Raw genomic sequence first — 16,562 nt, forward strand, 5'->3', positions numbered from 1 at the left:
CCGGCCGAGGCCTGTGGGAAGCTGCTGTGGGTAGCTGCGCGCTTTCCAAAGTGGGCACAGGGCCCTTGGCTGGGCAACCTTGGGCCTCACAAGGCCCATGCTCTGCCTCGCCCGGCCTCAGGCCTTCCCTGTGTGGATGCCACCCTCGCTCTGCGGGGAGATGCCATGCGGGCCGCCCTCGCCCTGTCCCCTTCCAACTCATACTTACCTGGCAGGGGAGACACCATGATCACGAAGGTGGTTCTCCCAGGGTGAGGCTCATCCATTGCACTTCGGATGTGCTGACCCCTGCGATGTCCCCAAATGCGGGATACTCGACTGCATAATTTCTGGTAGTGGGGGACTGCGTTCGCGCTTTCCCCTGATCTCTGGTTTCAAGAAAGACAAAAAGGGAGAGAAAAATAAAAAGGAGTCTGGAGCACCTTTCGTCGTCTTCTGTGGTCTGTCCAGGGTGCTGCGGCTGGATTGGAAGGGGGCGTGGGCAAGAGGGGATAGCATGCAAAGTGCTGAGCCTGGGGAATGATGGGATAGTTGAAGCCTCCCACTCTGGGGACCTATCCAGAGACAGGGCAGTAGGCCCTGGCCAGGTGACATGTCTGCTCCTTTCGATCGCCAGCCCTGGGGCTGTGGCCTGGCTGCCAGCCACTTGCCTCACCCTAGCCTTCCCGGGCCCAGACTCTGGCTGAGAACCCCAGGCTGTGGCCCGGCGAGGGCTCTGCCCGGCGAGGGTTCTGCTGCGTTTGGGAGCGTTCGGGAAGGCGTGAGGGGCTCGGGGCGAGAACCCCTGCTCGCTTGCTGGCCGCTTTGTCTCTGACTTTCAGCCACAAGCAGTCAACTGGGGCCTAGCCAGGCAACAGGTCACTGCCTACTCTAGAGTTGGCTTCAGTGGCAGGTCTTGAGCATCAAAAGCCCCAAATCTCTGCTTCTGGGCCCAAAATCGACCTGGCAAGCCCCCTTCTGTGAGTGCTGTAGCCCTGGCTTTCCCGCCCGTGTGAGCTGCGTGCAGTATAGTGAAAGCAGGGCCCTGGTGGGCGTGGACATGCAAATTTTGCAGGCCGGCCGAGGCCTGTGGGAAGCTGCTGTGGGTAGCTGCGCGCTTTCCAAAGTGGGCACAGGGCCCTTGGCTGGGCAACCTTGGGCCTCACAAGGCCCATGCTCTGCCTCGCCCGGCCTCAGGCCTTCCCTGTGTGGATGCCACCCTCGCTCTGCGGGGAGATGCCATGCGGGCCGCCCTCGCCCTGTCCCCTTCCAACTCATACTTACCTGGCAGGGGAGACACCATGATCACGAAGGTGGTTCTCCCAGGGTGAGGCTCATCCATTGCACTTCGGATGTGCTGACCCCTGCGATGTCCCCAAATGCGGGATACTCGACTGCATAATTTCTGGTAGTGGGGGACTGCGTTCGCGCTTTCCCCTGATCTCTGGTTTCAAGAAAGACAAAAAGGGAGAGAAAAATAAAAAGGAGTCTGGAGCACCCTTTGACGTTTCTTGTCGTCCGTCCAGGGTGCTGTAAGCTGGCTGGAATGGGGAGTGGGCGAGGGCCCATTACATATGCGAATTGACGAGCTTGGGGGATGCTGGGTTAGGGCTTAGAAACGTGCTTCTGGGTCCGATTTCGGCCTGGCAAGCCCTCTTCTCTGCTTGCCGTAGCCTTTGCTTGCGCACAGTTTGGAGGGCCTGACAGATCTGCTTTTGGGCCCGATTTCGACCTGCCAAGCCCTCTGGTGTGCTAGCTGTAGCCCTGGCTTTCCCCCCATGTGAGCTGCGTGCAGAGTAGTGAAAGCAGGGCCCTGATTGGCGCTGCTGGTGGGCGTGGACATGCAAATTTTGCAGGCCGGCCGAGGCCTGTGGGAAGCTGCTGTGGGTAGCTGCGCGCTTTCCAAAGTGGGCACAGGGCCCTTGGCTGGGCAACCTTGGGCCTCACAAGGCCCATGCTCTGCCTCGCCCGGCCTCAGGCCTTCCCTGTGTGGATGCCACCCTCGCTCTGCGGGGAGATGCCATGCGGGCCGCCCTCGCCCTGTCCCCTTCCAACTCATACTTACCTGGCAGGGGAGACACCATGATCACGAAGGTGGTTCTCCCAGGGTGAGGCTCATCCATTGCACTTCGGATGTGCTGACCCCTGCGATGTCCCCAAATGCGGGATACTCGACTGCATAATTTCTGGTAGTGGGGGACTGCGTTCGCGCTTTCCCCTGATCTCTGGTTTCAAGAAAGACAAAAAGGGAGAGAAAAATAAAAAGGAGTCTGGAGCACCTTTCGTCGTCTTCTGTGGTCTGTCCAGGGTGCTGCGGCTGGATTGGAAGGGGGCGTGGGCAAGAGGGGATAGCATGCAAAGTGCTGAGCCTGGGGAATGATGGGATAGTTGAAGCCTCCCACTCTGGGGACCTATCCAGAGACAGGGCAGTAGGCCCTGGCCAGGTGACATGTCTGCTCCTTTCGATCGCCAGCCCTGGGGCTGTGGCCTGGCTGCCAGCCACTTGCCTCACCCTAGCCTTCCCGGGCCCAGACTCTGGCTGAGAACCCCAGGCTGTGGCCCGGCGAGGGCTCTGCCCGGCGAGGGTTCTGCTGCGTTTGGGAGCGTTCGGGAAGGCGTGAGGGGCTCGGGGCGAGAACCCCTGCTCGCTTGCTGGCCGCTTTGTCTCTGACTTTCAGCCACAAGCAGTCAACTGGGGCCTAGCCAGGCAACAGGTCACTGCCTACTCTAGAGTTGGCTTCAGTGGCAGGTCTTGAGCATCAAAAGCCCCAAATCTCTGCTTCTGGGCCCAAAATCGACCTGGCAAGCCCCCTTCTGTGAGTGCTGTAGCCCTGGCTTTCCCGCCCGTGTGAGCTGCGTGCAGTATAGTGAAAGCAGGGCCCTGGTGGGCGTGGACATGCAAATTTTGCAGGCCGGCCGAGGCCTGTGGGAAGCTGCTGTGGGTAGCTGCGCGCTTTCCAAAGTGGGCACAGGGCCCTTGGCTGGGCAACCTTGGGCCTCACAAGGCCCATGCTCTGCCTCGCCCGGCCTCAGGCCTTCCCTGTGTGGATGCCACCCTCGCTCTGCGGGGAGATGCCATGCGGGCCGCCCTCGCCCTGTCCCCTTCCAACTCATACTTACCTGGCAGGGGAGACACCATGATCACGAAGGTGGTTCTCCCAGGGTGAGGCTCATCCATTGCACTTCGGATGTGCTGACCCCTGCGATGTCCCCAAATGCGGGATACTCGACTGCATAATTTCTGGTAGTGGGGGACTGCGTTCGCGCTTTCCCCTGATCTCTGGTTTCAAGAAAGACAAAAAGGGAGAGAAAAATAAAAAGGAGTCTGGAGCACCCTTTGACGTTTCTTGTCGTCCGTCCAGGGTGCTGTAAGCTGGCTGGAATGGGGAGTGGGCGAGGGCCCATTACATATGCGAATTGACGAGCTTGGGGGATGCTGGGTTAGGGCTTAGAAACGTGCTTCTGGGTCCGATTTCGGCCTGGCAAGCCCTCTTCTCTGCTTGCCGTAGCCTTTGCTTGCGCACAGTTTGGAGGGCCTGACAGATCTGCTTTTGGGCCCGATTTCGACCTGCCAAGCCCTCTGGTGTGCTAGCTGTAGCCCTGGCTTTCCCCCCATGTGAGCTGCGTGCAGAGTAGTGAAAGCAGGGCCCTGATTGGCGCTGCTGGTGGGCGTGGACATGCAAATTTTGCAGGCCGGCCGAGGCCTGTGGGAAGCTGCTGTGGGTAGCTGCGCGCTTTCCAAAGTGGGCACAGGGCCCTTGGCTGGGCAACCTTGGGCCTCACAAGGCCCATGCTCTGCCTCGCCCGGCCTCAGGCCTTCCCTGTGTGGATGCCACCCTCGCTCTGCGGGGAGATGCCATGCGGGCCGCCCTCGCCCTGTCCCCTTCCAACTCATACTTACCTGGCAGGGGAGACACCATGATCACGAAGGTGGTTCTCCCAGGGTGAGGCTCATCCATTGCACTTCGGATGTGCTGACCCCTGCGATGTCCCCAAATGCGGGATACTCGACTGCATAATTTCTGGTAGTGGGGGACTGCGTTCGCGCTTTCCCCTGATCTCTGGTTTCAAGAAAGACAAAAAGGGAGAGAAAAATAAAAAGGAGTCTGGAGCACCTTTCGTCGTCTTCTGTGGTCTGTCCAGGGTGCTGCGGCTGGATTGGAAGGGGGCGTGGGCAAGAGGGGATAGCATGCAAAGTGCTGAGCCTGGGGAATGATGGGATAGTTGAAGCCTCCCACTCTGGGGACCTATCCAGAGACAGGGCAGTAGGCCCTGGCCAGGTGACATGTCTGCTCCTTTCGATCGCCAGCCCTGGGGCTGTGGCCTGGCTGCCAGCCACTTGCCTCACCCTAGCCTTCCCGGGCCCAGACTCTGGCTGAGAACCCCAGGCTGTGGCCCGGCGAGGGCTCTGCCCGGCGAGGGTTCTGCTGCGTTTGGGAGCGTTCGGGAAGGCGTGAGGGGCTCGGGGCGAGAACCCCTGCTCGCTTGCTGGCCGCTTTGTCTCTGACTTTCAGCCACAAGCAGTCAACTGGGGCCTAGCCAGGCAACAGGTCACTGCCTACTCTAGAGTTGGCTTCAGTGGCAGGTCTTGAGCATCAAAAGCCCCAAATCTCTGCTTCTGGGCCCAAAATCGACCTGGCAAGCCCCCTTCTGTGAGTGCTGTAGCCCTGGCTTTCCCGCCCGTGTGAGCTGCGTGCAGTATAGTGAAAGCAGGGCCCTGGTGGGCGTGGACATGCAAATTTTGCAGGCCGGCCGAGGCCTGTGGGAAGCTGCTGTGGGTAGCTGCGCGCTTTCCAAAGTGGGCACAGGGCCCTTGGCTGGGCAACCTTGGGCCTCACAAGGCCCATGCTCTGCCTCGCCCGGCCTCAGGCCTTCCCTGTGTGGATGCCACCCTCGCTCTGCGGGGAGATGCCATGCGGGCCGCCCTCGCCCTGTCCCCTTCCAACTCATACTTACCTGGCAGGGGAGACACCATGATCACGAAGGTGGTTCTCCCAGGGTGAGGCTCATCCATTGCACTTCGGATGTGCTGACCCCTGCGATGTCCCCAAATGCGGGATACTCGACTGCATAATTTCTGGTAGTGGGGGACTGCGTTCGCGCTTTCCCCTGATCTCTGGTTTCAAGAAAGACAAAAAGGGAGAGAAAAATAAAAAGGAGTCTGGAGCACCTTTCGTCGTCTTCTGTGGTCTGTCCAGGGTGCTGCGGCTGGATTGGAAGGGGGCGTGGGCAAGAGGGGATAGCATGCAAAGTGCTGAGCCTGGGGAATGATGGGATAGTTGAAGCCTCCCACTCTGGGGACCTATCCAGAGACAGGGCAGTAGGCCCTGGCCAGGTGACATGTCTGCTCCTTTCGATCGCCAGCCCTGGGGCTGTGGCCTGGCTGCCAGCCACTTGCCTCACCCTAGCCTTCCCGGGCCCAGACTCTGGCTGAGAACCCCAGGCTGTGGCCCGGCGAGGGCTCTGCCCGGCGAGGGTTCTGCTGCGTTTGGGAGCGTTCGGGAAGGCGTGAGGGGCTCGGGGCGAGAACCCCTGCTCGCTTGCTGGCCGCTTTGTCTCTGACTTTCAGCCACAAGCAGTCAACTGGGGCCTAGCCAGGCAACAGGTCACTGCCTACTCTAGAGTTGGCTTCAGTGGCAGGTCTTGAGCATCAAAAGCCCCAAATCTCTGCTTCTGGGCCCAAAATCGACCTGGCAAGCCCCCTTCTGTGAGTGCTGTAGCCCTGGCTTTCCCGCCCGTGTGAGCTGCGTGCAGTATAGTGAAAGCAGGGCCCTGGTGGGCGTGGACATGCAAATTTTGCAGGCCGGCCGAGGCCTGTGGGAAGCTGCTGTGGGTAGCTGCGCGCTTTCCAAAGTGGGCACAGGGCCCTTGGCTGGGCAACCTTGGGCCTCACAAGGCCCATGCTCTGCCTCGCCCGGCCTCAGGCCTTCCCTGTGTGGATGCCACCCTCGCTCTGCGGGGAGATGCCATGCGGGCCGCCCTCGCCCTGTCCCCTTCCAACTCATACTTACCTGGCAGGGGAGACACCATGATCACGAAGGTGGTTCTCCCAGGGTGAGGCTCATCCATTGCACTTCGGATGTGCTGACCCCTGCGATGTCCCCAAATGCGGGATACTCGACTGCATAATTTCTGGTAGTGGGGGACTGCGTTCGCGCTTTCCCCTGATCTCTGGTTTCAAGAAAGACAAAAAGGGAGAGAAAAATAAAAAGGAGTCTGGAGCACCTTTCGTCGTCTTCTGTGGTCTGTCCAGGGTGCTGCGGCTGGATTGGAAGGGGGCGTGGGCAAGAGGGGATAGCATGCAAAGTGCTGAGCCTGGGGAATGATGGGATAGTTGAAGCCTCCCACTCTGGGGACCTATCCAGAGACAGGGCAGTAGGCCCTGGCCAGGTGACATGTCTGCTCCTTTCGATCGCCAGCCCTGGGGCTGTGGCCTGGCTGCCAGCCACTTGCCTCACCCTAGCCTTCCCGGGCCCAGACTCTGGCTGAGAACCCCAGGCTGTGGCCCGGCGAGGGCTCTGCCCGGCGAGGGTTCTGCTGCGTTTGGGAGCGTTCGGGAAGGCGTGAGGGGCTCGGGGCGAGAACCCCTGCTCGCTTGCTGGCCGCTTTGTCTCTGACTTTCAGCCACAAGCAGTCAACTGGGGCCTAGCCAGGCAACAGGTCACTGCCTACTCTAGAGTTGGCTTCAGTGGCAGGTCTTGAGCATCAAAAGCCCCAAATCTCTGCTTCTGGGCCCAAAATCGACCTGGCAAGCCCCCTTCTGTGAGTGCTGTAGCCCTGGCTTTCCCGCCCGTGTGAGCTGCGTGCAGTATAGTGAAAGCAGGGCCCTGGTGGGCGTGGACATGCAAATTTTGCAGGCCGGCCGAGGCCTGTGGGAAGCTGCTGTGGGTAGCTGCGCGCTTTCCAAAGTGGGCACAGGGCCCTTGGCTGGGCAACCTTGGGCCTCACAAGGCCCATGCTCTGCCTCGCCCGGCCTCAGGCCTTCCCTGTGTGGATGCCACCCTCGCTCTGCGGGGAGATGCCATGCGGGCCGCCCTCGCCCTGTCCCCTTCCAACTCATACTTACCTGGCAGGGGAGACACCATGATCACGAAGGTGGTTCTCCCAGTGAACTGAGCACCATTAACGCGAGCAGCGGCACGCAGGGTCCCCTCACAGCACCGACATGGCGACACCCCCGAAAAGGATGTGCATCAGCCCAGTTTTCGAGAGCAGCTTTGACAAGCGGTCCAGGAAGCTGTCCATCGAGGGGAACATCGCCGCTGGAAAATCTACGTTTGTTCGTATGCTGGAGAAAGCAAGTGATGAGTGGGAGATTATTCCTGAACCTATCGCAAGGTGGTGCAACGTGCAAACAAATGAAGATGAACACGAGGAACTTTCAACTTCTCAGAAAAGTGGTGGCAACTTGCTCCAAATGCTGTACGATAAGCCTACTCGATGGGCTTACACTTTCCAGACCTATGCTTGTTTGAGTAGAGTAAGGGCGCAGTTAAAGCCGGTGTCAGCAAAACTACAAGAAGCTGAGCGACCTGTACAATTTTTTGAAAGATCAGTTTACAGTGACCGGTATGTGTTTGCGTCCAACTTGTTTGAATCTGGGAACATCAATGAAACTGAATGGGCAATTTATCAGGACTGGCATACGTGGCTTTTGAATCAATTTGAGTCTGAGATCGAGCTGGATGGAATGATCTACCTTAGAAGTACACCTGAGAAATGTATGGAACGTTTGCGCTATAGGGGCAGGGAAGAAGAGCAGGGAATTGAGCTGGAATATCTAGAAAAACTTCACTTCAAACATGAAATGTGGCTCCATTCAAGAACCATGAATGTTGACTTTGAAAACCTCCGGGATATTCCAATCTTGGTCTTAGACGTTAATGAGGACTTCAAAAATGACAAGATTAAACAGGAAGATTTACTGGAAAAGGTCAAGATATTTCTGAATTCACTTTAACCTCTGAAGAACCTCGCCAAAGAAACTTTGCTCTTGGAAACTCACTAAAAGCCAGACTGTACAAGAAAAAGCAGTCCCTAATTATTGCACATATTTGTATATATGTATTGCATTTTAATGTTTTGTATGAAATGAATACTGATGTATTGGAATGTCTAAATCGGACAAAATGTTTATGGTGCTATTTTATTGTAACTTGCTGCTTTGATTTTATGTATATAATGTTCATTTTAAGGTGACCTCCCTGGAAAAGAGGGCGGATTGCATGAAGTTTCCCCAATACACAAAGACCACAGTCCTGCCTTTACTCCAAAGCACTCCAAATTTCTGCTCTCACTTACACCCCTGTAAGTGTTACGCTACAGCACCCATGGTACAGATTATTTGAACCGTTTTGATGGGCTACTAGATGTGACTGCTCATGGGTGTTTGTTCCTCCTTGTAGGCTGGTGGGGCAGGCGAATCCCTGCCTCGTCGACTTGTACAAGACTAACCCCCTTAGCTCTTTTCCTGCAAGCTCGAAGAACCTAGATTGTTGTCTTAGTTGTAAAACTTTGCATTAATAAGTTGGGTGTCAAGACCAATCCATGCAGATCGGACTTGATTGTTTTTAATAAAAAAACTTTTTGGTCAAAAAAAAAAAAAAAAAAAAAAAAAAAAAAAAAAAAAAAAAAGGTGGTTCTCCCAGGGTGAGGCTCATCCATTGCACTTCGGATGTGCTGACCCCTGCGATGTCCCCAAATGCGGGATACTCGACTGCATAATTTCTGGTAGTGGGGGACTGCGTTCGCGCTTTCCCCTGATCTCTGGTTTCAAGAAAGACAAAAAGGGAGAGAAAAATAAAAAGGAGTCTGGAGCACCCTTTGACGTTTCTTGTCGTCCGTCCAGGGTGCTGTAAGCTGGCTGGAATGGGGAGTGGGCGAGGGCCCATTACATATGCGAATTGACGAGCTTGGGGGATGCTGGGTTAGGGCTTAGAAACGTGCTTCTGGGTCCGATTTCGGCCTGGCAAGCCCTCTTCTCTGCTTGCCGTAGCCTTTGCTTGCGCACAGTTTGGAGGGCCTGACAGATCTGCTTTTGGGCCCGATTTCGACCTGCCAAGCCCTCTGGTGTGCTAGCTGTAGCCCTGGCTTTCCCCCCATGTGAGCTGCGTGCAGAGTAGTGAAAGCAGGGCCCTGATTGGCGCTGCTGGTGGGCGTGGACATGCAAATTTTGCAGGCCGGCCGAGGCCTGTGGGAAGCTGCTGTGGGTAGCTGCGCGCTTTCCAAAGTGGGCACAGGGCCCTTGGCTGGGCAACCTTGGGCCTCACAAGGCCCATGCTCTGCCTCGCCCGGCCTCAGGCCTTCCCTGTGTGGATGCCACCCTCGCTCTGCGGGGAGATGCCATGCGGGCCGCCCTCGCCCTGTCCCCTTCCAACTCATACTTACCTGGCAGGGGAGACACCATGATCACGAAGGTGGTTCTCCCAGGGTGAGGCTCATCCATTGCACTTCGGATGTGCTGACCCCTGCGATGTCCCCAAATGCGGGATACTCGACTGCATAATTTCTGGTAGTGGGGGACTGCGTTCGCGCTTTCCCCTGATCTCTGGTTTCAAGAAAGACAAAAAGGGAGAGAAAAATAAAAAGGAGTCTGGAGCACCTTTCGTCGTCTTCTGTGGTCTGTCCAGGGTGCTGCGGCTGGATTGGAAGGGGGCGTGGGCAAGAGGGGATAGCATGCAAAGTGCTGAGCCTGGGGAATGATGGGATAGTTGAAGCCTCCCACTCTGGGGACCTATCCAGAGACAGGGCAGTAGGCCCTGGCCAGGTGACATGTCTGCTCCTTTCGATCGCCAGCCCTGGGGCTGTGGCCTGGCTGCCAGCCACTTGCCTCACCCTAGCCTTCCCGGGCCCAGACTCTGGCTGAGAACCCCAGGCTGTGGCCCGGCGAGGGCTCTGCCCGGCGAGGGTTCTGCTGCGTTTGGGAGCGTTCGGGAAGGCGTGAGGGGCTCGGGGCGAGAACCCCTGCTCGCTTGCTGGCCGCTTTGTCTCTGACTTTCAGCCACAAGCAGTCAACTGGGGCCTAGCCAGGCAACAGGTCACTGCCTACTCTAGAGTTGGCTTCAGTGGCAGGTCTTGAGCATCAAAAGCCCCAAATCTCTGCTTCTGGGCCCAAAATCGACCTGGCAAGCCCCCTTCTGTGAGTGCTGTAGCCCTGGCTTTCCCGCCCGTGTGAGCTGCGTGCAGTATAGTGAAAGCAGGGCCCTGGTGGGCGTGGACATGCAAATTTTGCAGGCCGGCCGAGGCCTGTGGGAAGCTGCTGTGGGTAGCTGCGCGCTTTCCAAAGTGGGCACAGGGCCCTTGGCTGGGCAACCTTGGGCCTCACAAGGCCCATGCTCTGCCTCGCCCGGCCTCAGGCCTTCCCTGTGTGGATGCCACCCTCGCTCTGCGGGGAGATGCCATGCGGGCCGCCCTCGCCCTGTCCCCTTCCAACTCATACTTACCTGGCAGGGGAGACACCATGATCACGAAGGTGGTTCTCCCAGGGTGAGGCTCATCCATTGCACTTCGGATGTGCTGACCCCTGCGATGTCCCCAAATGCGGGATACTCGACTGCATAATTTCTGGTAGTGGGGGACTGCGTTCGCGCTTTCCCCTGATCTCTGGTTTCAAGAAAGACAAAAAGGGAGAGAAAAATAAAAAGGAGTCTGGAGCACCCTTTGACGTTTCTTGTCGTCCGTCCAGGGTGCTGTAAGCTGGCTGGAATGGGGAGTGGGCGAGGGCCCATTACATATGCGAATTGACGAGCTTGGGGGATGCTGGGTTAGGGCTTAGAAACGTGCTTCTGGGTCCGATTTCGGCCTGGCAAGCCCTCTTCTCTGCTTGCCGTAGCCTTTGCTTGCGCACAGTTTGGAGGGCCTGACAGATCTGCTTTTGGGCCCGATTTCGACCTGCCAAGCCCTCTGGTGTGCTAGCTGTAGCCCTGGCTTTCCCCCCATGTGAGCTGCGTGCAGAGTAGTGAAAGCAGTGTAAAGTGACGGTTCTCTTGTTGAAAGTAATATACAGGAGACGTCGTTGAAGTCTTTAAGTGGGTTTATTAAGATAAACCAAAACACATCACAGGAGCACATCCACACCCGGTAAACTCCAACTGTAGAAGTGACAAACTCACAGTTGAAGCTTACAGGTAATCATTGCCACGAGAGACGCGTCTCTTGAAAGATAACATTCTTCAAGAGATGCGCGTGATAATATACATCATGAGAAACTATGCACGTGATAAACATTTACTTGAATTCTACGAACTCTACATCTCCTCTCTCCTTATCAAATAAAGAAATTGAAAGAAAACTTAACTACTAGAAATGAAACTTAACAAAAATAATAATCTCTAAAGCGAGTGGGAAAAGAGCAGTTTCTATGAGTTCTAGATGCATTATCAGAAGTTTGGCAAGCAGTACTATCATTTTCAACATCGTCAGTAAGAGTAAGTGACATTTCAATGGGAGGTGAAGTTTCCTCATCAGAAACTGGAGTAACTTGAGAATAAGAAGAAATGTCATTAGGAGTTGGACATTCTAATTGTGGTAAATCAAGAAAAGACCCAGAATGACTTTCATTTTCACTCTTGGTTCTGAGGATGCTCTTGGCTTGGTCAGAAGTTAATTTGACAAGTGAACGTTTATTACGCCATCCTCTCTTATCTAAAAATAAAGAACCTTTGGACACTTTAAGTACTTGAGTAGGGAGTGAAAATTTAGAAAGGCCTTTTTTAATTCTATCTACAGACTTAAACATGACCCAATCACCTACTGCAAAAATTTCAGGGTTAGAGACAACTTTGGCATTAAAATTCCGTGTTTGTACTGCTTGTTGTTTCTCAACATTATTCTTAAGTTTTGTTCTGTCAGAACATGCTAAACAAACAGTTTTCTCTGGAATCAGATTTTTAATCCAGGAAGGACAAACAGTATTATGTGGGCTTCTTTTCTTAAGTAATCTGAAAGGTGATAAGCCTGTGGTGGAGTGTGGTGTAATTAGGTATGCCCAAACTTTCTCTCTTAGAAAAATTTCTACATTTTCTTTACATGAATAAGCAGTCTGAATGCCCTCTTTTAAAAATCGATTCATTCGTTCAATTAAACCATTTGATGTAGGAGAATATAGGGCTACTCTCAAGTGTTTTATGTCAAATTTCTTGAAAAATTCCTCTATGACGTTAGAACAAAAATGCGAACCATTGTCGCTAACAATTTCTTTGGGAGGTCCTTCCATCCTAAAAATCCTTTGTAAAAATCTTATAGCTGAAGCAGAATCAGGGTTAGTACAAAAATCAAAATCAAACCATTTGGAGTAATAGTCTATAACAGAGACAATGTAACGTTGATTTTGAGGCAAAATTTCAAAGGGTCCTGAAAAATCAATGGCTAGCTTGAACCAGGGGTCATCAGGAATAGGAACATTATGTAAAGATACATTTCGTAACTTCCAGTGTTTATCAGAAGCTAAACAAATGCTACAGGTATCAATCCAATCATTTACATTCTTTTCCATAGCTGGCCACCAAAAATGCTCTTTTAATTTACGTGAGGTACCACCTACCCCTAGATGACCTTGATGCGCAGTGAAAAATAATTTTTTGCGCAAAATTAAAGGTGGAATGCAACGGTCATCTCTAAAAATTATTCCATTAACAATTGTTAATTCTTCAGAAACCTGTGCAAAGGATTTTAAAGGGGCGGGAAGAGAACGAATTTTGGGCCAGCCTGAGATTATAAGGTTTTTTACTGCCATAAGAGTTTCATCTTCAGTGTAGCATTTGAACCAATCCTCTTCAGAAATAGAAAGAGGAGAGAGAATTAAGTCCTCTAAGGAGGCAACAACGCACTCAATATCATTTCCAAGTACGTCATTATTATTTTCTAATGGCAATCTAGAGAGAGCATCAGCTCTCATATTTCTGCCTCCAGCAATGTGGTGAATGCTGAAATTGAAGTCATTTAATTTTGAAAGGATTCTAACTAACCTTGAAGAGGCTTTGCCAGTGCCATTCCCATTTAGAAGATGTATTAAAGGTTTGTGGTCAGTGTATAATAAAAATTGAGAGCCCCAAATGTAAATCTTAAACTTTTCTACAGCCCATACACAACCTAGGGCTTCTCTTTCAATGGTGCTGTAATTGTATTCCGCACTGCTGAGTGATTTTGACGCAAAACCAATGGTATGTTCTACTGAACCTTTCCATTGACAAAGGACAGCACCAAGGCCTTTTTGACTTGCGTCTACAAAAATGCCACATTTGAGACCTGGTGTAAAGGATGAAAGAGCTGGAGAATTTATGATGACCTTTTTGATGTTATTAAAGGCCAAATCTGCTTCATCATTCCACAAAAATGAAACATCCTTTTTCATTAAAATTCTAAGAGGCTGAACCAATTGAGAATAATTCATCACAAATCTCGAATAATATTCGGTGAGACCAAGAAAGGATCTCAAATTATCTTTGTTGTTTGGAATGGGTACATCTTGAATGGCCTGAGTAAGGGAAAGTTTAGGTTTGATACCTATGGTAGAGATGGAATGACCTAAATAGTCTAATTCTTCAACAAAAAACTTGCACTTTTTTGTACCAAGGGTGATACCAACATCCTTGAAGCGAGATAAAACAACATATAAGTCTTTAACATGTTCATCAACATTTTTGGAATGAATTAAAACATCATCTTGATATGCTTGTACATTCTTAATATTGCATAAAACGCTGTTCATAAATTTTTGAAAAACACTTGCGGCACTTGCTAAACCAAAGGGGAGTCTTAGATATTTAAAGGCTCCAAAAGGAGTAATAAACGTGGTAAGTTCAGATGAACATTTGGTTAAGGGAATTTGGTGGTATGCACTCCTTAAGTCTAAAAGCGTAAACAATTTAGAATCAGCAAGTCCAGTGAGAAGTTCTTGAATTTTGGGTAATGGATAACAGTCAATCAAAATGTTTTGATTTAATGATCGAAGGTCGGTACACAAACGAATGCTGGAATCTTTTTTTTTAACAACTACGATCGGACTGACCCATAAAGATGAGTCAACAGCTTCAATTATTTTCTCATCAACCATCTTCAAAATTACCTTTTTCAAATCATCTCTTACATTAAGAGGAACATTCCTCAATTTGTGTATGACAGGAATAGCATTGGGTTTAAGGCGAATGTGATGTTCATAGTTTTTAATCTTACCAACTGAATCATTGAAGACTTCTGGAAAATCTGAAATGATTTTGTTAATTATTCCTACATCAATGAAATTAACGAAGGATACATCACATTGTTCATTTATCTGAACGGGGCAATCAGAACCAGGGACTAGCTTGAGACCCATTTTGGCAAGATCTTGCCATCCAACAATGCATTTTCCATTAGTAGCAACATATACTTTTGTATATATTTTTCTACCTAAACAAATTATGCTAGTAATGAAATATCCCCACATTTCAATGCTTTTTCCAGCATATGCTTTTGGTATGATATCCAATGGTTCAAGGGCAATCTTGGAAGACCAGTGAGTATTGAATAGTAATTCAGAGATAATGGTCACGGGGGCACCGGAATCTGCCATCATGTCAATTGTTAAATGATCAACAATTACCTGGCAAGTTGGATCTTTTGCGTGTGCCAGACCATTGGAATCAACCATGCAAATAGAAACTGAATGAATAGAAAGAATTTCTTTTTCAACTAAGTTTCTATTGGGAGTAACAATTTCAACAGTGTTAATAGTGGTATTTTTCATTTCAGTGTTAATAAATTCGACATCATCAGAGTTTTCACCTGTAATGTAAGAAATATTATTAATCTGAGAACTCTTACGATTACGACAAACGGTTTGAAAATGCCCTATTTTTTGACAAAAAGTGCACTTTTTTCCTTGAGCTGGACAAATTGGGCTGTTACTTAAGTGTGTTTTCGAACCACAACGAAAACAAAAGGCATTTGTTCTTCTTTGAAAAGGTTTCTGAAAGGGCTTATTTCTAGTATATAAAGCATTAATATTTGTATCAGGTTGAATGAGAGAAGAAGTTTCAGTAATGCATTTTGACGATACAATGGACCTTTCAATACCTTTAGCTATTTCTAATACTTCAGATAAGGAAGGGTCTCTACAACTCAATATTCTTTCTTGAATTTTCTTGTGACAGCAATTATACACGAATTGATCTCTCAATGCAGTTTCAAGGTAAGTTCCGAAACTGCACTCAGCAGCAAGGTTTCTTAAAGCAGATATGAATTCTTCAATAGATTCATCTTGTTCCTGACGTCTTTTCATGAAATTATAACGTTCGAGTATGACACTAGGTAGTTCAAGGAATTTTCTTTTCAATTTTAAAACTGCAGCAGAATATTCATTAATGTCACCTCCACCACTAGAGGATGGAAGAGGGTTGGGAAGATTGTTGAAGATTTGTCTGCCCTCTTTACCTAAGTTGCTGTAAAGTATTGCCAATTTCCTTTTAGGAGAGTATTCATCAGCTCCTATGGCAATTAAATAACTTTCAAAGTTTTGAAACCAATGTCTCCAAGGTTCTTTAGGTTTCCCAGGTACTGGTAAAAAATAATTTAATGTAACTATTTGCTGGCTCGTGGCCATTTCGCTTATTGCAATGTAATGTTGAAAAGACAAAATTTGTAAAATTAAAATTTACTGAAAGTTGTTTAAATATTCCTTTAGAATCCTCAAAAAGAGGTAAAATTCAATATATTTCTTTAAAAACCGCTCACCGTAAATCCTTTAAATGAGTAAACGCGGTTGTTTCCCTTCTGATCTCTCCGATCGGTAACTGGTTGTTATGGTAACGTGGAAACAAATTAAAATGGCCTCCAAGCGTAACCACGCTCCTACGCATGCGTGATGACGTGTTAGGAACGAGATGATGATCTCGTTAACGTCATGAGTGACGCGCAGCAGGGTCCGTCAACAATTGTAGAAATGCATAAAATTATGCAAAATTGCGAGGAGACGGCCAATCGGCGGCGGATTTTTCCGTAGTGAAGCTTGTGGAGGTCTTGGAGTCGGCGGTGAGGGTAGTGGGATCGTGCAAGGTAGGTGATGTGCTTTTTCTTTGGTGAAATGGAGGTCCTCGTCGCCAAATGTAAAGTGACGGTTCTCTTGTTGAAAGTAATATACAGGAGACGTCGTTGAAGTCTTTAAGTGGGTTTATTAAGATAAACCAAAACACATCACAGGAGCACATCCACACCCGGTAAACTCCAACTGTAGAAGTGACAAACTCACAGTTGAAGCTTACAGGTAATCATTGCCACGAGAGACGCGTCTCTTGAAAGATAACATTCTTCAAGAGATGCGCGTGATAATATACATCATGAGAAACTATGCACGTGATAAACATTTACTTGAATTCTACGAACTCTACAAGCAGGGCCCTGATTGGCGCTGCTGGTGGGCGTGGACATGCAAATTTTGCAGGCCGGCCGAGGCCTGTGGGAAGCTGCTGTGGGTAGCTGCGCGCTTTCCAAAGTGGGCACAGGGCCCTTGGCTGGGCAACCTTGGGCCTCACAAGGCCCATGCTCTGCCTCGCCCGGCCTCAGGCCTTCCCTGTGTGGATGCCACCCTCGCTCTGCGGGGAGATGCC

The 16,562-nt window shown here is 50.8% G+C and overlaps 1 long non-coding RNA gene, 9 other non-coding genes and 2 pseudogenes across 11 annotated transcripts; 11 read left to right on the top strand and 1 right to left on the bottom strand.

Moving 5' to 3' along the window:
* Positions 1-200: 200 nt before the first annotated feature.
* Positions 201-364, top strand: LOC144821154 (U1 spliceosomal RNA). The gene has a single exon (XR_013608255.1). It is a non-coding gene; the product is annotated as a U1 spliceosomal RNA (small nuclear RNA).
* Positions 365-1,255: 891 nt separating this feature from the next.
* LOC144821155 (U1 spliceosomal RNA) lies at positions 1,256-1,419 on the top strand. Its single transcript, XR_013608256.1, has one exon. It is a non-coding gene; the product is annotated as a U1 spliceosomal RNA (small nuclear RNA).
* A 617-nt stretch (positions 1,420-2,036) lies between these two features.
* On the top strand, positions 2,037-2,200 carry LOC144821156 (U1 spliceosomal RNA). The gene has a single exon (XR_013608258.1). It is a non-coding gene; the product is annotated as a U1 spliceosomal RNA (small nuclear RNA).
* Positions 2,201-3,091: 891 nt separating this feature from the next.
* Positions 3,092-3,255, top strand: LOC144821158 (U1 spliceosomal RNA). Its single transcript, XR_013608259.1, has one exon. It is a non-coding gene; the product is annotated as a U1 spliceosomal RNA (small nuclear RNA).
* Positions 3,256-3,872: 617 nt separating this feature from the next.
* LOC144821159 (U1 spliceosomal RNA) lies at positions 3,873-4,036 on the top strand. Its single transcript, XR_013608260.1, has one exon. It is a non-coding gene; the product is annotated as a U1 spliceosomal RNA (small nuclear RNA).
* An 891-nt stretch (positions 4,037-4,927) lies between these two features.
* LOC144821160 (U1 spliceosomal RNA) lies at positions 4,928-5,091 on the top strand. Its single transcript, XR_013608261.1, has one exon. It is a non-coding gene; the product is annotated as a U1 spliceosomal RNA (small nuclear RNA).
* Positions 5,092-5,982: 891 nt separating this feature from the next.
* Positions 5,983-6,146, top strand: LOC144821162 (U1 spliceosomal RNA). The gene has a single exon (XR_013608262.1). It is a non-coding gene; the product is annotated as a U1 spliceosomal RNA (small nuclear RNA).
* Positions 6,147-7,089: 943 nt separating this feature from the next.
* LOC144818058 (deoxycytidine kinase 2 pseudogene) lies at positions 7,090-8,601 on the top strand (annotated as a pseudogene). The gene has a single exon (XR_013607024.1). The product of XR_013607024.1 is annotated as a deoxycytidine kinase 2 pseudogene (transcript).
* Positions 8,602-8,603: 2 nt separating this feature from the next.
* LOC144820496 (U1 spliceosomal RNA) lies at positions 8,604-8,741 on the top strand (annotated as a pseudogene).
* A 617-nt stretch (positions 8,742-9,358) lies between these two features.
* Positions 9,359-9,522, top strand: LOC144821163 (U1 spliceosomal RNA). Its single transcript, XR_013608263.1, has one exon. It is a non-coding gene; the product is annotated as a U1 spliceosomal RNA (small nuclear RNA).
* An 891-nt stretch (positions 9,523-10,413) lies between these two features.
* LOC144821164 (U1 spliceosomal RNA) lies at positions 10,414-10,577 on the top strand. The gene has a single exon (XR_013608264.1). It is a non-coding gene; the product is annotated as a U1 spliceosomal RNA (small nuclear RNA).
* Positions 10,578-10,993: 416 nt separating this feature from the next.
* Positions 10,994-16,303, bottom strand: LOC144819378 (uncharacterized). Its single transcript, XR_013607327.1, has 2 exons — positions 15,691-16,303; positions 10,994-11,069 (listed from the first exon to the last, which is right to left on the bottom strand). It is a non-coding gene; the product is annotated as an uncharacterized LOC144819378 (long non-coding RNA).
* Between the last annotated feature and the right edge of the window lie 259 nt (positions 16,304-16,562).

The sequence above is a fragment of the Lissotriton helveticus genome, chromosome 2_1 (assembly GCF_964261635.1).
Source record: "Lissotriton helveticus chromosome 2_1, aLisHel1.1, whole genome shotgun sequence".
In the NCBI taxonomy this organism is placed as follows: Eukaryota; Metazoa; Chordata; class Amphibia; order Caudata; family Salamandridae; genus Lissotriton; species Lissotriton helveticus.